The 24,165-nt window shown below is 39.5% G+C and overlaps 1 protein-coding gene across 1 annotated transcript in view; it reads left to right on the top strand.

The window, feature by feature from the left end:
• Positions 1-24,165, top strand: part of xpo4 (exportin 4) — a 110,663-nt gene that overhangs the window by 41,844 nt on the left and 44,654 nt on the right. The gene's annotated exons all lie outside the window — the stretch shown is intronic.

The raw sequence follows: 24,165 nt of genomic DNA, 5'->3' as shown, positions 1-24,165 counted from the left end.
ATTTATTTACTCTTAAGTCAACTCTTAGCAGACTTCTTAAGAGTAATTCTGAGAAGCTTGATAAGTACGGCCCCAGGAACGCCAAACTGGAAAACGGGAAACAGGATCCAGCAAACAGGAGCTAGGAACAAAAAGACTCCACGGCATACAGGAACAGAGGCAAGTAACAGGTAGGAGCTACAAGTCTTAATGACAATAATCCAGCAGTGACTGGAGGGCAGGGCAGGTTTAAATAGCAGCTGGCTAACTGGCACCAGGTGTGGCCAGGTGCCAATCAGCCACAGCTGAGGGGACAAAGCACTCAGGGAACAAACAGGAAACTGAATCAAAATAAGAGTGCTTACAGGAACCAAAGACAGGAAACAAGGACATAGCAGAGGAAAACTAAAACTTGACCAAACTGTCAGGGACAACCCTGACAGATTGGAGAGCTAGCTTTTCCGCTTTACCATGACGATAACTTCTGTTTTGTTGATCAGCCGTTTTACTGCCGTGTTACAGGCACCATTTGGAAACAATTAAGGTATGTAAATATTTGTATAATCTTTCTGTGTGGATATAAAACATGTAATATGTGGCTTATATATAAGTGCAATGTGGCTATTATAAAACAAACTTTAACACTGTTACGTTACAAATATGCGCCACACTTTGAACCCACACCAGAAAAGAATGACAAACACATTTCTGGAGAACATCTGCACTGTAACACAACAAATACCCAGAATCCCATGCAGCACTAACTCTTCCGCTCAACCGACGCACGGTGGTAGCGGGGGTGTATAATCTAGACCGGAAGAGTTAGGGCTGCATGGGATTCTGGGTATTGGTTGTGTTGTGTTTATGTTGTGTTACGGTGGGATGTTCTCCAGAAATGTGTTTTTCATTCTTTTTTGCTGTGGGTTCACAGTGTGGCGCATATTTGTAACGTAACAGTGTTAAAGTTGTTTTATACGGCTACCGCCAGTGTAAGCGCAGTGTGGCTATTATATGTGGGGGGAAAAAAAATCCCCAAATTTAGTGGGTGTGGCCTATAATCGGAAAAATGCGTTACTTTATAATTCTTTTAACATCTAGCTGCTGGAATCTTCACTATGTCTCGTGTGTTGGTTTCGCCTTTCAGTTGGTCGGCCCCGTCTCCCGCTCTGGTATTTCTAGTAGCTCCACTGGTTGTTGTTGTAGACGCCCTCAGCTGTCCGTGTGTGTTGGGTTGGTCAGTGTGGATGTGGAATGAGGGGTCATATCTGCCCCTGTGGGACTATGTCAACGTTGACTCGTGCAGCGTCTCCTTGTCGTTTGTTTCTGTAATTTAATGGTCCCCTCCTGCTCACCTGCCGCCTGCCGTGCCCCCGTTGACACCCGCACTGACCCTTGGCGGTATCTGCTGTGGCTCACAGAGCACCACGACTGCCCCGTGACTGGAGACTGGTGAGGAGTTTGTCCGGAGGGGGGATGAAGCAGAGTTCACACCAGGCGACGTTGTTTAATTTCGCAGAATGCATTTAAGGAAAAACCAGGAAAACTCATCCAGAAACGTTGATAAACATCTATTAGCTACGCCCTGGGCATTGTGTCTGCTGAGGGGGTTTTATTTGAAGTTGTTTGTGTGCAGACTCGGGATGGGTTTTAAAAGCAAAAAATGATTATCTACAATCCAATCCACTTTATTTATATAGCACATTTACACAAGAATGTCTCCAAAGTGCTGCACAGCCATGTTAAAAACAATATTATGCTGCACCAATGACTGAATAAAAACAAAGAATAAATGAATAGAAAACCAATACAAAAACAATATAAAAAATAAATATGATTAAAAACGATTTTAAAGGGTAAAACTAGAGATGTCCGATAATATCGGTCTGCCGATATTATCGGCCGATAAATGCGTTAAAATGTAATATCGGAAATTATCGGTATCATTTTTTTAATTATCAGTATCGTTTTGTTTTTTTTTGTTTTTGTTTTTTTTAATTAAATCCACATAAAAAACACAAGATACACTTACAATTAGTGCACCAACCCACACCATTTACACTCATTCACACTCATTCACACAAAAGGGTTGTTTCTTTCTATTATTAATATTCTGCTTCCTACATTATATATCAATATATATCAATACAGTCTGCAAGGGATACAGTCCGTAAGCACACATGATTGTGCGTGCTGCTGCTCCACTAATAGTACTAACCTTTAACAGTTAATTTTACAAATTTTCATTCATTACTAGTTCCTATGTAACTGTTTTTATATTGTTTTACTTTCTTTTTTATTCAAGAAAATGTTTTGAATTTATTTATCTTATTTTATTTGATTCATTTTTTTAAAAAGTACCTTATCTTCACCATACCTGGTTGTCCAAATTAGGCATAATGATGTGTTAATTCCACGACTGTATATATCGGTTGATATCGGTATCGGTTGATATCGGTATCGGTAATTAAAGAGTTGGACAATATCGGCATATCGGCAAAAAGCCATTATCGGACATCCCTAGGTAAAACCAATTAAAACAGTAAAATAGACATCAAAATTTATTAAAAAAAACACAGAGGACAGAAGACCACACAACTCACGTAGTGTTAAAAGCCAAAGAATAAAAGTGGGTCTTAAGACGAGACTTAAAACAGTCCACTGTGGAAGCAGTTTGAACATGGAGCGTTCCAGAGCTTAGGGCCGACCACAGAGAAGGCCCCTGTCTCCCCTGGTTTTAAGTCTCGTCCTGGGCACCACGAGCTGGAGCTGGCTCTCTGGACATCAGAGCGCGCGCGGGAGTGTACATTTGGATGAGGTCCGAGATATACTGAGGTGCCAGTCCACGTAAAGCTTTAAAAACAAACTGCAAGGTTTTAAAATCAATTCTAAAATGAACAGGGAGCCAGTGCAAACTCCGAAGAATTGGGGTTACCGTAATTTCCGGACTATAAGCCGCACCTGACTATAAGCCGCAGGGTTTTGATGTGTAATTACCGTAGTACAGGGGTCACCAACCTTTTTGAAAGCAAGAGCTACTTCTCGGGTACTGATTAATGCGAAGGGCATCCAGTTTGATACACACTTAAATAAATTGCCAGAAATAGCCAATTTGCTCAATTTACCTTTAACTCTATGTTATTATTAATAATTAATGATATTTACACTTAATTGAACAGTTTAAAAGAGGAGAAAACACGAAAAAAAATGACAATTACATTTTGAAACATAGTTTATCTTCAATTTCGACTCTTTAAAATTCAAAATTCAACCGAAAAAAAAGAATAGAAAAACTAGCTAATTCGAATCTTTTTGAAAAAATTAAAAAAAGAATTCATGGAACATCATTAGTAATTTTTCCTGATTAAGATTAATTTTAGAATTTGGATGACATGTTTTAAATAGGTTAAAATCCAATCTGCACTTTGTTAGAATATATAACAAATTGGACCAAGCTATATTTCTAACAAAGACAAATCATTATTTCTTCTAGATTTTTCAGAACAAAAATTTTAAAAGAAATTCAAAAGACTTTAAAATAAGATTTAAATTTGATTCTACAGATTTTTCTAGATTTGCCAGAATATTTTTTTTGCATTTTAATCATGATAAGTTTGAAGAAATATTTCACAAATATTCTTCGTCGAAAAAACAGAAGCTAAAATGAAGAATTAAATTAAAATGTATTTATTATTCTTTACAATAAAAAAAAAAAATGACTTGAACATTGATTTAAATTGTCAGGAAAGAAGAGGAAGGAATTTAAAAGGTAAAAAGGTATATGTGTTTAAAAATCCTAAAATCATTTTTAAGGTTGTATTTTTTCTCAAAAATTGTCTTTCTGAAAGTTATAAGAAGCAAAGTAAAAAAAAAAAAAGAATTTATTTAAACAAGTGAAGACCAAGTCTTTCAAATATTTTCTTGGATTTTCAAATTCTATTTGAGTTTTGTCTCTCTTAGAATTAAAAATGTCGAGCACAGCGAGGCCAGCTTGCTAGTAAATAAATAAAATTAAAAAAATAGAGGCAGCTCACTGGTAAGTGCTGCTATTTGAGCTATTTTTAGAACAGGCCAGCGGGCTACTCATCTGGTCCTTACGGGCTACCTGGTGCCCGCGGGCACCGCGTTGGTGACCCCTGCCGTAGTATATAGGGGTTCCTGCTACCACGGAGGGGATTGTCGGGACAGAGATGACTGTTTGGGAACGCAAAGCGTCCCATTTATTAACTATAAATCTTTCAATCATTCAATCAAACTTTCACATCTTTGACATGGCGAACAGCATTTGTGCAGAGTACAAATAATACAACGGTGCAAAGTAATACAAAGTGCTCGCCTGTACGTTATCAAAATAACCAGCCTACCGGTATATGAAAAGTCAGTCTTTAATCATTGCGTCATCGTCTTCCTCCTGTGTACTAAAACCACCGAAATCCTCTTCGTCGGTGTCGGAGAAGAACAGGCCGTATATAAGCCGCACCCTTGTATAAGCCGCAGGGACCAGAACGAGGGGAAAAGTAGCGGCTTATAGTCCGGAAATGACGGTATATGCTGGCGCTTCCTGGCCCCTGTTAAAAGTCGTGCTGCCGCGTTCTGGACTAACTGCAACCTGGAGAGAGCTTTTTGGCTAACGCCAGCATGAAGTGCATTGCGGTAGTCCAGGCAACTTGAAATAAAAGCATGCACCACTTGTTCAAAAAGGTTAAAAGATAAAAATGGTTTTACCTTTACTAAAAGACGAAGATGATAAAAAACACGATTTTAAAACGCCATTGACTTGTTTGTCAAATTTAAAATGGCTGTCTATAGTGGCGCCAAGGCTGTCCACACAAGGGTTGCCCAAACATTTTGCCTCCAAGGACCAAAGTGAAAATGTGCCAATTAGGGATGTCCGATAATGGCTTTTTGCCGATATCCCATATTCCGATATTGTCCAACTCTTTAATTACCGATACCGATATCAACCGATATATGCAGTCGTGGAATTAACACATTATTATGCCTAATTTGGACAACCAGGTATGGTGAAGATAAGGTACTTTTGAAAAAAATTAGTAAAATAAGATAAATAAATTAAAAACATTTTCTTGAATAAAAAAGAAAGTACAACAATATAAAAACAGTTACATAGAAACTAGTAATGAATGAAAATGAGTCAAATTAACTGTTAAAGGTTAGTACTATTAGTGGAGCAGCAGCACGCACAATCATGTGTGCTTACGGACTGTATCCCTTGCAGACTGTATTGATATATATTGATGTATAATGTAGGAACCTACCAGAATATTAATAACAGAAAGAAACAACCCTTTTGTGTGAATGAGTGTAAATGGGGGAGGGAGGTTTTTTGGGTTGGTGCACTAATTGTAAGTGTGTCTTGTGGTTTTTATGTTGATTTAATTTTTTAAAAAAAAAAAAAAAATTTTTTTTTAAAAACGATACCGATAATAAAAAAAACAATACCGATAATTTCCGATACTACATTTTAACGCATATATCGGCCGATAATATCGGCCTGCCGACATCTCTAGTCCCAATGGTCCGCGGGCCAAATAGCGATTTTTACCATGTAATAGCACCAGGGGGTGGGGCACTTAGCCCCATATAAGGTAGTACAGTTAAAGTTAAAGCACCAATGATTGTCACACACACACTAGGTGTGGTGACATTTGTCCCCATCCCCTTGTTCACCCCCTGGGAGGTGAGGGGAGCAGTGAGCAGCAGCGGTGGCCGCGCCCGGGAATCATTTTTGGTGATTCAATCCCCAATTCCAACCAGAGTAGAGCAGTGTTTTTCAACCACTGTGCCGCCAGTCTGGTGTGCCGTGGGAGATTATCTCATTTCTAAGTGCTGGAGCCTATCTCAGCTGCATTCGGGCGGAAGGCGGGGTACACCCTGGACAAGCCGCCACCTCATCACAGGGTTAACACAGATAGTGTTAATGTCTAGAGCTCGGTAGATTAACCGTGTAATACTCCATATCAGTAGGTGGCAGCAGGTAGCTAATTGCTTTGTAGATGTCGGAAACAGCGTGAGGCAGCGTGCAGGTAAAAAGGTATCTCAAGCTTAAACCCAAAATAAACAAAAGGTAAGTGCCCCTAAGAAAAGGCATTGAAGCTTAGGGAAGGCTGTGCATAACGAAACTAAAACTGAACTGGCTACAAAGTCAACAAAAACAGAATGCTGGAGGACAGCAAAGACTTACTGTGGCGCAAAGATGGCGTCCACAATGTACATCCGAACATGACATGACAATCAACAATGTCCCCACGAAGACGGATAAAGACAACTAAAATATTCTTGATTGCTAAAACAAAGTAGATGCGGGAAATATCGCTCAAAGGAAGACATGAAACTGCTACAGGAAAACACCAAAAAAAAGAGAAAAAGCCACCAAAATAGGAGCGCAAGACAAGAAGTAAAACACTACACACAGGAAAACGGCAAAAAAGTCCAAATAAGTCAGGGTGTGATGTGACAGTACACCTACTTTGAGACAAGAGCTATAGTGATGCATGCTTGGTTATGCTTTAAAGTCATATCCAACAATCGCGACAACGACTTTTTACTGTCAACTGAGTTTCGTATTTTTAATGATTTCTGCTGGTGGTGTGCCTCTGCATTTTTTCAACGCAAAAAATGTGCCTTGGCTCAAAAAAGGTTGAAAAACACTGGAGTAGAGGGATGTAATGGGTCCCCATTTTTATAGTCTTTGGTATGACTCGGCCGGGGTTAGAACTCACAACCTACCCATCTCAGGACGGACACTCTAACCACTAGGCCACTGAGTAGGTGCAGACCGGCGACACCTCGTGGCCTCGATAATTAATGAAGTTCATGACCCAGTAGAGACTTTATTTGTGTAAATCAGGGGTGCTCACACTTTTTCTGCAGGCGAGCTACTTTTCAATTGATCAAGTCGCGGGGATCTACCTCATTCATATATATAATTTATATTTACTTATTTATGAAATATATGTTTTTGTTAACAAGTTAAAGGTGTTTAATGATAATGCAAGCATGTTTAACACATATAGTTAATATTTTTAATGAATTAAAGGTGTTTAATGATAATACAAGAATGTTTAACACATATAGTTAATATTGTTAACAAGTTAAAGGTGTTTAAAGATAATACAAGCATGTTTAACACATATAGTTAATATTGTTAACAAGTTAAAGGTGTTTAGAGATAATACAAGCATGTTTAACACATATAGTTAATATTGTTAACAAGTTAAAGGTGTTTAAAGATAATAAAAGCATGTTTAACACATATAGTTAATATTATTAACAAGTTAAAGGTGTTTAAAGATAATACAAGCATGTTTAACACATATAGTTAATATTGTTAACAAGTTAAAGGTGTTTAAAGATAATAAAAGCATGTTTAACACATATAGTTAATATTGTTAACAAGTTAAAGGTGTTTAAAGATAATGCAAGCATGTTTAACACATATAGTTAATATTGTTAAAAAGTTAAAGGTGTTTAAAGATAATGCAAGCATGTTTAACACATATAGTTAATATTGTTAACAAGTTAAAGGTGTTTAAAGATAATGCAAACATGTTTAACACATATAGTTAATATTGTTAACAAGTTAAAGGTGTTTAAAGATAATACAAGCATGTTTAACACATATACTTAATATTGTTAACAGTTAAAGGTGTTTAAAGATAATACAAGCATGTTTAACACATATAGATTCCTTTCTTTCATGAAGACAAGAATATAAGTTGGTGTATTACCTGATTCTGATGACTTGCATTGCTAGGAATCAGACAGTGGTGATGATAACGTCCGCATTTTCAAATGGAGGAGAAAAAAAGTCCTCCTTTCTGTCCAATACCACATGAAAGTGGTTGCTTTTTGGCATCATATTTGTCCAGCTTCCGTACTCCTTTGCATACACTTTATAAGAAATACATTGGCGGGAAACTCCGTAGCTTGCTAGCTTGTGCACGCCAGCTTTCTGAGACTCTTAGCGCAGGCAGGATGAAGCAGAGCTTTTATTGTGAAGGCAGGAACTGTGCAGTCGGTCTTTGGAGTTTTGACGACGGGTACGGCGCCAGAGTCTGTTGAAATAAAAATTGTTTCTCGCCTTCCTGTCGGTCATTTTTTCTTAATAATGAGCTGGCAGCAGCCAGCGTCCTCTCAGAAGACCCTCGAGGTGCCGTGAATGTCAATCAAGTGACGAAAGTGACGTCATAGTGAAGATTAATGATCGCTCATTTTTAGGACTATTTTTTTAATGCCTGGCTGGCAATCGACTGACACACCCTCCGCGATCGACCGGTAGCTCGCCATCGACGTAATGAGCACCCCTGATGTAAATAGTATCCAACTATAGTCATTTGATACTTAAATGTGTTTTACACCGCAAAATTGTGCATTTAGGCGCACATATTCGGTATGTCTAGCTCAGGGGTCGGCAACCTTTACCACTCAAAGAGCCATTTTGGCAAGTTTCACAAATTAAAGAAAATAATGGGAGCCACAAAAAAAATGTTAAAATTTTAAATGAAAAACACCGCATACAAAGCTTAAATTGCTTTGTGCTATGTTAACCAGGGGTCTCAGACACAGGCACGCACTTTAATATGTAAATTTGATATTAGGGCGGCCCGCGAGTTTTGAATGAATGGCGCTTGACAGCACATGCTTGCCAATCCTCTCATTATTTCCGGGAGACTCCCGGATATCAGGACGTGACGGCACTGCTTTTGGCGCCCTCTACAGCCTGCTCAAACAGTGTACCTGCTCGACCGCGTGTAGAATGCAGCTTCAGCTGGCGTACTAGGTCAGCAGCCACACAGCTTACACTGACGGTAAGGCTGCAGCTAACGATTATTTTTCTATCGATTAATCTATAGATTATTTTTTCGATTAATCGGTTAATCTATTGATTATTTTTTCGATTAATCTATAGATTATTTTTCCTTTTACCGATTATTTTTTTTATTCAAAATGAAGATGAAAAAATAAATGTAGGCCCGTTTTTTCAAAAGGCATGGCTTTTATTTCCAAAAAAAAAGAAGTATGGCCACTCAGTCAACATTGACAACAACATGACTAAATATTCTGTAACAATGTAAACATTTAAAACTTTTAACATTTAACAAAATTAAAAGTAGCTTATTTGCTTTTTAATGTGCAAATATAAAAGTCAACATCCAGTGCAAATCTTAATATTCTGCAATAGTATAAGCATTTCAAAAGTAAAAGTATTGCTTATTTTGCTTTAAAATGTGCAAAAAATAAAGATAAACATCCAATACAAAAAAGTGCAAAACGAAATATTCTGTAACAACAGTGTAAACATTTCAACAAAAGTGAAAGTATTGCTTATTTGCTAAAATGTGCAAAAATAAAGATAAACATCCAATACAAAAAAGTGCCAATCTAAATATTCTGGAGCACTGTAAACATTAAGTATTGCTTTTAAAATGTGCAAAATAAACATCCAGTCCAACACAGTACACAACAACCAATTCTACTCATTCCAGTGAGTGACTAACAGTTGTAATGAAGAAAGGTTAGCATGTGTACATGTTTGGTTCTTTTCTTGTTTACAATATTCCCAGCAGCTGAAAATAGGCGCTCAGAAGGGGTCGATGTGGCTGGAACGAGAGGTAATTAGCCTTCACCTCAAGCCAGGACTGCGAGTGAGCTGAGCTGCAGTTTATATTTCTAGAAGGTCAACGGGCTCATAGTGATGTTACTAGTAGTTGACTGGGAGGTGTTTATTATCATTTGGGGAGAGTCCGCTGCCTGATGCTCACCTGCTAAACACCTATCTGCTCCACGCTGAAGCGCTGACTACATGCGCTATGAATACGCACTGCTGATTGGCTGATAATGCTTCGTGTGTACCAATCAGATGGTTGTGTGGGTGGGACAATGCTGCGTGTGTACCTATCAGATGGCTGTGTGGGTGGGACAATGCTGCGTGCTGGGACAGACGCAGAGGAGCGAAGCAGCTTGTTAAGACTTTAGCAGCTAAAGTTAGCTTTAGCTTAGAAACTCGTTCGGTACACCCCCGTGCCGAACCGAAAGCCCCGTACCGAAACGGTTCAATACAAAACACGTACCGTTACACCCCTAGCAGATACAAATGACACAGTCATGTTTTTGTGTAATGATGACAACGTATGCTCGCGCGGACGATTGACTAGTTGATGGTTTTCTTTTCAAATGTTCGTTCATAGCCGTTGTGCTGCTATGATAGGCCATTTCCGCTCGACACAGTGTGCATACAACAACATTATTAGGCCGTTTATTGAAATACTCCCACACTTTTGACCACTTTTGGCATGCTTTTCCCCCCTCGCTCGCACCGCTTGCATCGTCTGCTTTGATCGTCTGCTTTGCGGTCCGCCATGACGGTAGTGTGACGTAAATATGCGACGCGTCGACGCACAAAAACGGCGTCGACGTATTTACGTAACCGATGACGTCGACTACGTCGACGCGTCGTTTCAGCCTTAACTGACGGTAGCCGTAAAAAAAAAACAAACTTTAACACTGTTACGTTACAAATATGCGCCACGCTTTGAACCCACACCAAAAAAGAATGACAAACACATTTCTGGAGAACATCTGCACTGTAACGCAATATAAACACAACACAACAAATACCCAGAATCCCATGCAGCACTAACTCTTCCGCTCAACCGACGCACGGAGGGGGCGGGGGGTTGATGTGTGGGGGGGTTTGGTGGTAGCGGGGGTGTATAATGTAGACCGGAAGAGTTAGGGCTGCATGGGATTCTGGGTATTGGTTGTGTTGTGTTTATGTTGTGTTACGGTGGGATGTTCTCCAGAAATGTGTTTTTCATTTTTTTTTGCTGTGGGTTCACAGTGTGGCGCATATTTGTAACGTAACAGTGTTAAAGTTGTTTTATACGGCTACCGCCAGTGTACGCTGTGTGGCTGATGACTAAGTATGCTTTGCCGTCTCCTACGTGCGCAAGTAAAAGCTACGTACAACATGTGGCCGGGCTGGCACGCTGTTTGTAAATGCTATAGAGGACAATTACTGCAGTGCATTCAGGGCACGCCCTTAATTTAGTAATCAGAGTGAAAATAGGATTATATTTGCCCTGGGAGTTAACTAGGAGAGGCACTGAGATCCAGAAGTCTCCTGGGAAAATTGGGGGGTCGGCAAGTATGCAGGTGAGCCGCGTCTGAGTGGTCAAAGAGCCGCATCGCGGGTTGCCGACCCCTGGTCTAGCTTGTGTGCTATTGTGTGCTTAGCCGCTGTAGCCTATAGCCTGGCATTTTTATTTTTTGTAAAAAAACAGATTTTATATGCAAGCCGATATCATTTGATTTGTTTTCATCGCTTGTTGTTTTTTTCTGGATTTTAAGACGAGGACAAAACTTGTTTGGTGTTGACCTCCCATTCTTACAGCAGCAAACTAGTTCGGTCCGGCTCACTCGTGCATGGGCTCAGCGATACGAGCGCTAGATTGGTTATCAGTCACCGTCATTAATGTGACTTGTTAGCCATGAACGGGTGTCCTCCGGGGTGGTCCATGGAACAATGCATCTGTTCCCGTGGACCGCAGACAATAATCTGGAAGCAGAGTGTTGATCTGAGACAACAGAAAGACGAGCCTCCGAGCGAGAGAACAGGCTTTGTCTCCTTCTATAAATAGCATCTCTCCTCCTCATCCGCCGCGCTCTCCACCTCCCTTTTGTTTCTTTTGTCGCATCTCCATTGTCCCCCCCAACCCTCTTCTTCTGCCGCAGTGGCAAACAGCCACCTTGTTTTCGACCAAACTCGGGGCGGCTTTCTCCGTTTCAAGGCGGAATTGTGCCGCAGTTGGTAAAACTGGGATGTTTCAGACGCCCAACAAGGAAACGATGGCATGCCAGTCGAAAATGGCCGGTACGTGGAAGATCCAGCCATTTTCTGGCTGGATCTTCGGTATCTGGCAATATTCAAAGGCTCGTCGGATTGTTCCCAACACCCAAGTTGAGTTTGCAGCACAACCCGTTATGGCTGGACAATTATGGCAAAAATATACAATGATTGTTTTTAAACGGCATTGGAATTATGTTTAATACCCCAATTAATCATTAATTGTCATTAGAGATGTCCGATAATATCGGCCTGCCGATATTATCGGCCGATATATGCGTTAAAATGTAATATCGGAAATTATCGGTATCGTTTTTTTTATTATCGGTATCGTTTTTTTTTGTTTTTTTAATTAAATCCACATAAAAAACACAAGATACACTTACAATTAGTGCACCAACCCAAAAAACCTCCCTCCCCCATTTACACTCATTCACACAAAAGGGTTGTTTCTTTCTGTTATTAATATTCTGCTTCCTACATTATATATCAATATACCGTATTTCCTTGAATTGCCGCCGGGAATATAGTATTCGCCTGCCTAGAATTACAGCCGGATCAAACTCGTTTCGCAAAATAATTAGCGCATGCTTGGCACTTCCGCCGGGTCAAATATGAGTCATTAAATGACTCCCGCCTCCTGGTGGTAGAGGGCGCTAGTGATCCTTCTTGTGACTTCCAGTACTGCAGAAGACCGGTGCTGCAGAAGAAGACAACAAGCAGCAAGCCTGAGCAGCGATCGTTTGCTTGCACTTTTAACATGGAGGATTACATATCTAAAATAAAACAGTTTTCTAAACTGGACTTTCAATCGAAGCAGGAGGTAATAATTAAAGGAATATCTCCAGAGACTTTTAAAACTGAAGAAAGATAAGGAAGACTGCATTTGATCAGAAGCAGCTGCAGATGAACATCAATTATAAGTAAAGGTAAGACCATAATAACGTTTTTTTTTTAATCAAATGTGCTTTTCATGATAAGGTAAGCGCCGGAGTGAGAAGAGGTTTTAAAATAATTAGCGCATGCTTGCCCATCCCGCATGCTTTTGGTAAGCGCAGGAGTGAGAAGAGGTTTTAAATTAATTAGCGCCCCGGCGGCTATTCAAGGAAATACGGTATATCAATACAGTCTGCAAGGGATACAGTCCGTAAGCACACATGATTGTGCGTGCTGCTGCTCCACTAATAGTACTAACCTTTAACAGTTAATGTTACTAATTTTCATTCATTACTAGTTTCTATGTAACTGTTTTTATATTGTTGTACTTTCTTTTTTATTCAAGAAAATGTTTTTAATTTATTTATCTTATTTTACTGATTTTCTTAAAAAGTACCTTATCTTCACCATACCTGGTTGTCCAAATTAGGCATAATAATGTGTTAATTCCACGACTGCATATATCGGTTGATATCGGTATCGGTTGATATCGGTATCGGTAATTAAAGAGTTGGACAATATCGGAATATCGGCAAAAAGCCATTATCGGACATCCCTAATTGTCATATATAAAATCAAATAAAAGTAACATAATGATCAATAATTATACTCATGTTGTATTGGAATTACGTTTAATTCCACAATTACCCATTCATTTGAAAACGTGTATTTATTGTATGACCAAAACTCCGTTTTATATATAACTTAAAAAAAACTAAAGGATATAAATTAGTAAAGAATAAACAAGTAAAAAAATAATTTGTACAACAATGTTTTTTAATTTAGATTTTTTTACCTTTTTACATGTATTTTACCACCGTAGAGTGTGTTTTGTGTCATGTACCAAATAAAAGTAATAAAATGACAATTTTGACCAGTATTTTAAGTCAAACTATACTCATTTTGTAAATGTACCAATAAGTGCATCCATGATGTCGTTCACAACAACACAACAGATGAGATGTGTTGTGTGTGTATGATTGTTTGTACATTGATGTTACATCCATGATGTCGTTCACAACAACACAACAGATGAGATGTGTTGTGTGTGTATGATTGTTTGTACATTGATGTTACATCCATGATGTCGTTCACAACAACACAACGAATGAGATGTGTTGTGTGTGTATGATTGTGTGTACATTGATGTTACATCCACCGGCTAATACATAATAATATAAGTCACAGATATATACGTTGTGAAATGAGTTATTTACACAGAAATATTTAGTACAATTTTATTTGCATACTTTAATTGTTTCCAAACGGTGTCTGTAACATGGCAGTAAACGGCCCATCAAACAAAACAGAAGTCATCGTCATGCGGAAGCTAGCTCTCCAGGCAGGTAGACGGACTCAATAACTCCACGGTGACGTTTTGATGAATTTACTGAGGAATTTGTGAAACTGAAAGTAATTGTAAGTTAACAATACTAACACGGACACTCGTAAACGTGTTAGCATATTAGCTAATGCTAACGACACAGGCTTGATTACAAAACACTCCTACCGACGTCACACATGGGATGGTTTAGTAAGTAAGACTTGTTTTAGTTATATTGTAAAACTTACAACCGTTGCGTGGAGTGATGAATGAAGAATCCATACGAGTAGAAAAGCTATGGATGGCTAAAAGACTGAACGACAATCCTACTTTCGGTTACAGGGACTAAATGGAAAGACACTGCAGCACCTGCAGTGAGCAAACCCGTCAATTGTTTTAGTTATATTGTAAATCTTACAAATGTTGCTTGGAGTGATAAATGAAGAATCCACAGGGGTAGAAACGCTATGGACGATTAGAAAAGTGGCCTAGTGGTTAGAGTGTCCGCCCTGAGATCGGTAGGTTGGAGTTCAAATCCCGGCCGAGTCATACCAAAGACTATAAAAATGGGACCCATAACCTCCCTGCTTGGCACTCAGCAACAAAGGGTTGGAGTTGGGGGTTAAATCACCAAAATAATTCCCGGGCGCGGCGCCGCTGCTGCCCACTGCTCCCCAAGGGGATGGGACAAATGCAGAGGACAAATCACTGGTACTTTAATTTAATCTTAAAAACAGACCAGCACCCGTACGTCCGGTTCAATGCTTTAAACAGCAGGATTCACTTGTAAGCGTTCGCCCAGCTGCGCCTGCAGTTAACAAACTCATCCAAAAGAGGGCGCCATAGCACAAACAATTACACACCATTCCAGTGTCTTTGCACGTGTTTTAGGAAAACCATTTGCTTTGTGCCCGCCAGTGAAGAAAAATCCGTAAACTATCCGCAGCGTTTTATAAGCCGCAGGGTTCAAAGCGTAGGGAACAAAGTAGTATAGTCCGGAATTTACGGTAGGTACATGTTTTTGGGTCCCTTTTTTTAAGATTTTTACGTGGCAGAAACCTCAAGTATGTTCTTTTTGACGTCGGAAATCGTATGGCTCGCCAATCTTCGCCTGTCACGCCTCGCTTCCCAGAACGCGGCGTTGGCACTGAATTTCGCTACCGCGGCAACGGCACAAACGGCCTTCCGGAGACATGGCGATCATCGATTAATTGCCGTGCGTTAATCCAATTAAGATGACACACACACCTCCAAGTGCAGTCCAGATGACTAACATTACTGGCATGGCACAGACGGTAGGCTGCTGCAGCTGCTTTCCCTGAGCTTTTCAATCTTTTGCCCCCCCTCCCCGCCCCCACCCTCCCCGGCTGACTCAACCCCCTCCCCGCCAGCCTCTTTCCCGGCGATGACTTCACGCCGTGGAAGCCGGCGGCAGCGTAGCTCTCCGGTCGCTACGTTGCGTTAGCATCCGAGCAGCCTGAAGAGGGGGACTTTGCAAGAGAAGAAGCCCGGGATTCTAGACGAGCTGAGCTTTTGAGACGCGAGGGGGAGGCCTCCAGATGTGCGCGCTGTAGCGTCAGTGGAAACACATGTTGCTGAGGCTGCCATGACCCAGTCTTGTTTTGACGTGGATACGACCCGGGACCCCCGATCTAACCACCCGGGATGTTTCCTCTCCGACTTTGGCGTCGTGCGTGTGAGCAGAGTGGCACCGTTTGCTAAAAAGTCACCCTGCTACTCCTGACCTGGCGAGGAGGGTGAGGCGGGATCACCTGGTTGCTAACTAAGCATGCTACATTTGAGACCTGAGCTGGAAACATTTGACTGCATGTACCGTCTAATCGCCTCAGCACGACTCTCTGAGAAGTGTTCATGTAACCGTAGCCTCGTTGTTGTGTGGCTGGAGTTTGTAGGGCTGAAAACTGTATCATGTTATAAGTCTTTGATATCGATCATTATTGATATGTTAGACCAGGGGTCAGCAACCTTTTTGAAAGCAAGAGCTACTTCTTGGGTAGTGATTAATGCGAAGGGCTACCAGTTTGATACACACTTAAATAAATTGCCAGAAATAGCCAATTTGCTCAATTTACCTTTAACTCTATGTTATTATTAATAATTAATGATATTTACACTTAATTGAACGGTTTAAAAGAGGAGAAAACACGAAAAAAAATGACAATTAAATTTTGAAACATAGTTTATCTTCAATTTCGACTCTTTAAAATTCAAAATTCAACCGAAAAAAAAGAAGAGAAAAACTAGCTAATTTGAATCTTTTTGAAAAAATTAAAAAAATAATTTATGGAACATCATTAGTAATTTTTTCTGATTAAGATTAATTTTAGAATGTTGATGACATGTTTTAAATAGGTTAAAATCCAATCTGCACTTTGTTAGAATATATAACAAATTGGACCAAGCTATATTTCAAATCGTTATTTCTTCTAGATTTTCCAGAACAAAAATTTTAAAAGAAATTCGAAAGACTTTGAAATAAGATTTAAATTTGATTCTACAGATTTTTCTAGATTTGCCAGAATAATTTTTTTGCATTTTAATCATAAGTTTGAAGAAATATTTCACAAATATTCTTCGTCGAAAAAACAGAAGCTAAAATGAAGAATTAAATTAAAATGTATTTATTATTCTTTACAATAAAAAAATTTTTTTTTACTTGAACATTGATTTAAATTGTCAGGAAAGAAGAGGAAGGAATTTAAAAGGTAAAAAGGTATATGTGTTTAAAAATCCTAATTTCAAATTCTATTTGAGTTTTGTCTCTCTTAGAATTAAAAATGTCGGGCACAACGAGACCAGCTTGCTAGTAAATAAATAAAATTAAAAAATAGAGGCAGCTCACTGGTAAGTGCTGCTATTTGAGCTATTTTTAGAACAGGCCAGCGGGCTACTCATCTGGTCCTTACGGGCTACCTGGTGCCCGCGGGCACCGCGTTGGTGACCCCTGACCTAGGGAAATTAGAGCAGGAGAATAATATATTTTATTTCAAATTAATGCCCAGAAAGGAAATGTCAACACAAGCATGGAAAACACTCAATGTAAACAAAATATTAAAATCACATTGAACACTTAACAATAAGCTCTTAAAATGAAGGTTCAAAAATCAGGAATACGTAAGAAATTCTTCATAAAGTGTAATAAAATGTAAACATAGAGAAACTTGAGAAGAACTATTTCCTGCAGGTTTAGTGGCAGGAAATAACGGCTGTGTAACATTAATTTGCCCTGTTATTTTTATATAGCTGTGGAAAAGATTATGCATTAATTATTGTAGATATGATTAGATCCATAATTATTGAAATGTTTTGTAACCTAGGGAAATTAGGAGCAGGAGAATAATATATTTTATTTGAAATGTAAGTTCCTCTGATTATAATGCCCTCAGCTGTCAAGGCAGAAAGGAAATGTCAACACAAGTAAGGAAAACACTCAATGTAAACAACATTTTAAAATCACATTGAACACTTAACAATAAGGAATATGCAAGAAATTATTCATAACGTGTAATAAAATAGTGCAAAGTGTCAAAATGTAAACAGAGAGAAAGCTGAGAACTATTTCCTGCCGGTTTAGTGCCAGAACATTACGGCTGTGTAACATTAATTTGCCCTGTTATTCTTATTTAACTATGGAAAATATGTTTTGTTACGCAGTAATTATTGTAAATATGATTATATTCATAATTATTTACATTTTTTATGACCTAGGGAAATTAGAGCAGGAGAATAATATATTTTATTTAAAATGTAACTTTCCTCTGATTATAATGCCCAGAAAGGAAATGTCAACACAAGTAAGGAAAACACTCAATGTAAACAACATTTTAAAATCACATTGAACACTTAACAATAAGATCTTAAAATAAAATAAGTAAGAAATGTTGCATAAAGTGTAAGAAAATAGTGCAGTGTGTGAAAATGTAAACAGAGAAACCTGAGAATAATTATTTTCTGCAGGTTTAGTGCCAGGACATAACGGCTGTGTAACATTAATTTGCCCTGTTATTCTTATTTACCTATGGATAGGATTTTTTTTTTTATGCAGTAATTATTGTAATTATGATTATATCCATAATTATTGACATTGTTTATGACCTAGGGAAATTAGGAGCAGGAGAATAATATATTTTATTTAAAATTGAACTTTCCTCTGATTATAATGCCCAGAAAGGAAATGTCAACACAAGTAAGGAAAACACTCAATGTAAACAACATTTTAAAATCACATTGAACACTTAACCATAAGCTCTTAAAAATAAGGAATATGTAAAAAATGCTTCATAAAGTGTAATAAAATAGTGCAAAGTGTCAAAATGTAAACCGAGAGAAAGCTGAGAAGAACTATTTTCTGCAGGTTTAGTGCCAGGACATAACGGCTGTGTAACATTAATTTTCCCTGTTATTCTTATTTACCTATGGATAGGATTTTTTTTTTTTTATGCAGTAATTATTGTAATTATGATTATATCCATAATTATTGACATTGTTTATGACCTAGGGAAATTAGGAGCAGGAGAATAATATATTTTATTTAAAATGTAACTTTCCTCTGATTATAATGCCCAGAAAGGAAATATCAACACAAGTAAGGAAAACACTCAATGTAAACAACATTTTAAAATCACATTGAACACTTAACAATAAGGAATATGTAAGAAATTATTCATAACGTGTAATAAAATAGTGCAAAGTGTCAAAATGTAAACAGAGAGAAAGCTGAGAAGAACTATTTCCTGCAGGTTTAGTGCCAGAACATAACGGCTGTGTAACATTAATTTGCCCTGTTATTCTTATTTAACTATGGAAAATATGTTTTGTTATGCAGTAATTATTGTAAATATGATTATATCCATAATTATTTACATTTTTTTATGACCTAGGGAAATTAGGAGCAGGAGAATAATATATTTTATTTAAAATTTAAATTCCTCTGATTATAATGCCCAGAAAGGAAATGTCAACACAAGCATGGGAAACTCTCAATGTAAACAAAATATTAAAATCACATTGAACACTTAACAATAAGCTCTTTGACCACTCTGATGCGGCTCAGCTGCATGTTTGCCGACCCTCCCAGTTTTCCCAGTATACTTAACGACATCCGCACCGTAACACAACACAACAAATACCCAGAATCCCATGCAGCCCTAACTCTTCCGGTCTACATTATACACCCCCCGCTACCACCAAACCCCCACACACATCAACCCCCCCCCCCCCCCCTCTCCGTACGTCGGTTGAGCGGAAGAGTTAGGGCTGCATGGGATTCTGGGTATTTGTTGTGTTGTGTTTATGTTGTGTTACAGTGCAGATGTTCTCCAGAAATGTGTTTGTCATTCTTTTTTGGTGTGGGTTCAAAGTGTGGCGCATATTTGTAACGTTTCAAACATTTTTTGTGGCTCCCATTGTTTTCTTTAATTTGTGAAACTTTCCAAAATGGCTCTTTGAGTGGTAAAGGTTGCCGACCCCTGTCTTAGTGGCTATATTGCATCGTTTTAGCGGATGAAGACAGCCTGGCAATTTTCCGGCTTCTGGGACCTGTGTGGAAGGGTATTCAGGCAGGGTGAACACCTGACACTCACTTCTCACCCCCGGTTGAATCAAACATTCAGGCACCAACAGTTGTATCGTCTTAGTGCAGGGGTCGGCAACCCGCGGCTCCAGAGCCGCATGCGGCTCTTTGACCACTCTGATGCGGCTCAGTTGCATACTTGCCGACCCTCCCCGTTTTCCCAGTATACTTAACGACATCCGCACCGTAACACAACACAACAAATACCCAGAATCCCATGCAGCCCTAACTCTTCCGGTCTACATTATACACCCCCCGCTACCACCAAACCCCCACACACATCAACCCCGCCCCTCTCCGTACGTCGGTTGAGCGGAAGAGTTAGGGCTGCATGGGATTCTGGGTATTTGTTGTGTTGTGTTATAGATGTTCTCCAGAAATGTGTTTGTCATTCTTTTTTGGTGTGGGTTCAAAGTGTGGTGCATATTTGTAACGTTTCAAAAAAATTTTGTGGCTCCCATTGTTTTCTTTAATTTGTGAAACTTTCCAAAATGGCTCTTTGAGTGGTAAAGGTTGCCGACCCCTGTCTTAGTGGCTCTATTGCATCGTTTTAGCGGATTCTGTGTAAAATGCACGGGCAAACATGCCGCTGTGGTTTGGCAATGGCATTTTTGCAAGAAGCCTTTGCATGCGATCAACTCTACTTCCTGCAAAGACCGTCATCCTTCAACGTTCTAGAACAGGAAACACAGTAATTAGTCATGCAATCTTGCATCACTTTCATTGGAGGTGCTCCAAAAAATGAATCCACATTGGAATTGCGATTCTAATTCATACCGATTCTAAATCGATTCATAATTAAAAAATATATATTCTAAAAAAAAATGTATACATATATTTTTTAACAAGACTACATTTTTTAAAAATACATTTTTGGGTCATCTCCATGCAAGCAGAAGGATCTTTTCTAACCTGTAACATGTTTTGAAAAGTTTCATTATAACTATTATACCAAGTGATACTGTTTGAATCCACATTCTGAATCGAATCATCACCCCAGGATTTAGAATCAGATCACTTGTTAGGTGCCCAAAGATTCACACTCCGAGTCCTGATCCGATATCAGCATAAAAACAAGTATGGGATTACTGCATATGGGCTTGCGTGTAAAATGTGTGATATCATGTGCGATACAAGCAATCCTGCAGCCTGTTTATTGTGTGTGATAATCATGTTTGATACAAGCAATCCTGCATTGTTTACTTGTGTGTGATACAAGCAGTCCTGCAGCGTGTTTAATTGTGTGATATCACGTGTGATACAAGCAGTCCTGCAGCGTGTTTAATTGTGTGATATCACGTGTGATACAAGCAATCCTGCATTGTTTACTTGTGTGTGATACAAGCAGTCCTGCAGCGTGTTTAATTGTGTGATATCACGTGTGATACAAGCAGTCCTGCAGCGTGTTTAATTGTGTGATATCACGTGTGATACAAGCAATCCTGCATTGTTTACTTGTGTGTGATACAAGCAGTTCTGCAGTGTGTTTAATTGTGTGATACCATGTGTGATACAAGCAATCCTGCATTGTTTACTTGTGTGTGATACAAGCAGTTCTGCAGCGTGTTTAATTGTGTGATATCATGTGTGATACAAGCAATCCTGCATTGTTTACTTGTGTGTGATACAAGCAGTCCTGCAGCATGTTTACTTGTCGGTGATATCATGTGTGATACAAGCAATCCTGCATTGTTTACTTGTGTGTGATACAAGCAGTCCTGCAGCGTGTTTACTTGTCGGTGATATCATGTGTGATACAAGCAATCCTGCATTGTTTACTTGTGTGTGATACAAGCAGTCCTGCAGCGTGTTTACTTGTCGGTGATATCATGTGTGATACAAGCAATCCTGCATTGTTTACTTGTGTGTGATACAAGCAGTCCTGCAGTGTGTTTAATTGTGTGATATCATGTGTGATACAAGCAATCCTGCATTGTTTACTTGTGTGTGATACAAGCAGTCCTGCAGCATGTTTACTTGTCGGTGATATCATGTGTGATACAAGCAATCCTGCATTGTTTACTTGTGTGTGATACAAGCAGTCCTGCAGCGTGTTTACTTGTCGGTGATATCATGTGTGATACAAGCAATCCTGCAATGTTTACTTGTGTGTGATATTATGTGTGATACAAGCAGTCCTGCAGTGTGTGATATCATGTGTGGTACAAGCAGTCCTGTGGCGTGTTTAATTGTGTGTGATATCATGTGTGATACAAGCAATCCTGCAATGTTTACTTGTGTGTGATGTTATGTGTGATACGAGCAGTCCTGCAGTGTGTGATATCATGTGTGGTACAAGCAGTCTTGCAGCATGTTTAATTGTGTGTGATATCATGTGCGATACAAGCAGTCCTGCAGCGTGTTTACTTCTGTGTGATATAATATGCGATACTTGCATTCCTGCAGCGTGTTTACTTGTGTGTGATACAAGCAGTCCTGCTGAGTGTTTACTTGTGTGTGATATTACGTGCAATATAAGCAATCCTGCAGCGTATTTACTTGTGTGTGATATCATGTGCGATACAAGCAGTCCTGCAGCGTGTTTACTTGTGTGTGATGTCATGTGCGATACAAGCAGTCCTGCAGCGTTTTTACTTGTGTGTGATATCATGTGCGATACAAGCAGTCCTGCAGCGTTTTTACTTGTGTGTGATATCATGTGCGATACAAGCAGTCCTGCAGCTTGTTTACTTGTGTGTGATATCATGTGCGATACAAGCACTCCTGCGGCGTGTTTACTTGTGTGTGATGTCATGTGCGATACAAGCAGTCCTGCGGCGTGTTTACTTACCTGTGATATCAGGTGCGATACAAGCAGTCCTGCAGCGTGTTTACTTGTGTGTGATATCATGTGCGATACAAGCAGTCCTGCAGCGTTTTTACCTGTGTGATATCATGTGCGATACAAGCAGTCCTGCAGCGTGTTTACTTGTGTGTGACGTCATGTGCGATACAAGCAGTCCTGCAGCGTTTTTACTTGTGTGTGATGTCATGTGCGATACAAGCAGTCCTGCAGCGTTTTTACTTGTGTGTGATATCATGTGCGATACAAGCAGTCCTGCAGCTTGTTTACTTGTGTGTGATATCATGTGCGATACAAGCAGTCCTGCGGCGTGTTTACTTGTGTGTGATGTCATTTGCGATACAAGCAGTCCTGCGGCGTGTTTACTTACCTGTGATATCAGGTGCGATACAAGCAGTCCTGCAGCGTGTTTACTTGTGTGTGATGTCATGTGCGATACAAGCAGTCCTTCAGCGTTTTTACTTGTGTGTGATATAATGTGCGATACAAGCAGTCCTGCAGCGTTTTTACTTGTGTGTGATGTCATGTGCGATACAAGCAGTCCTGCAGTCTGTTTACTTGTGTGTGATGTCATGTGCGATACAAGCAGTCCTGCAGCGTTTTTACTTGTGTGTGATGTCATGTGCGATACAAGCAGTCCTGCGGCGTGTTTACTTGCCTGTGATATCATGTGCGATACAAGCAGTCCTGCAGCGTGTTTACTTGTGTGTGATGTCATGTGCGATACAAGCAGTCCTGCAGCGTTTTTACTTGTGTGTGATATAATGTGCGATACAAGCAGTCCTGCAGCGTTTTTACTTGTGTGTGATGTCATGTGCGATACAAGCAGTCCTGCAGTGTGTTTACTTGTGTGTGATGTCATGTGCGATACAAGCAGTCCTGCAGCGTTTTTACTTGTGTGTGATGTCATGTGCGATACAAGCAGTCCTGCGGCGTGTTTACTTGCCTGTGATATCATGTGCGATACAAGCAGTCCTGCAGCGTGTTTACTTGTGTGTGATGTCATGTGCGATACAAGCAGTCCTGCAGCATTTTTACTTGTGTGTGATATCATGTGCGATACAAGCAGTCCTGCAGCGTGTTTACTTGTGTGTGATATCATGTGCGATACAAGCAGTCCTGCAGCGCGTTTACTTGTGTGTGATGTCATGTGCGATACAAGCAGCCCTGCGGCGTGTTTACTTGTGTGTGATATCATGTGCGATACAAGCAGTCCTGCAGCGTGTTTACTTGTGTGTGATATCATGTGCGATACAAGCAGTCCTGCAGCGCGTTTACTTGTGTGTGATGTCATGTGCAATACAAGCAGTCCTGCGGCGTGTTTACTTGCCTGTGATATCATGTGCGATACAAGCAGTCCTGCGGAGTGTTTACTTGTACAAAGCTGGATCGATTGTTAACATCTAAATGTCCTCCAATAACCACACAATTGATTCTGTTTTACTAAAGAAGAAATGTACATATTTCATTTGACAAAAGGTAAACATGATAGACTATTTGCAGCTACACAACAGCTAAGCACACAAGCTAGACATAGGTTATAGTCATTGAACAGTATAGCAGTGTAGAACAGTACATGAGTCAATATAAACAAGTATCAAATAAGTATAGTTGCATATTACGCACACATACAAAGTCTCCAAGTCATATTGGAAAGTATCCAG

The sequence above is a fragment of the Entelurus aequoreus genome, linkage group LG13 (genome assembly GCF_033978785.1).
Source record: "Entelurus aequoreus isolate RoL-2023_Sb linkage group LG13, RoL_Eaeq_v1.1, whole genome shotgun sequence".
Classification (NCBI taxonomy): Eukaryota; Metazoa; Chordata; class Actinopteri; order Syngnathiformes; family Syngnathidae; genus Entelurus; species Entelurus aequoreus.
The sequence above is the reverse complement of the archived record's forward strand: the minus strand, read 5'-3'. Positions and strand labels throughout refer to the sequence as shown.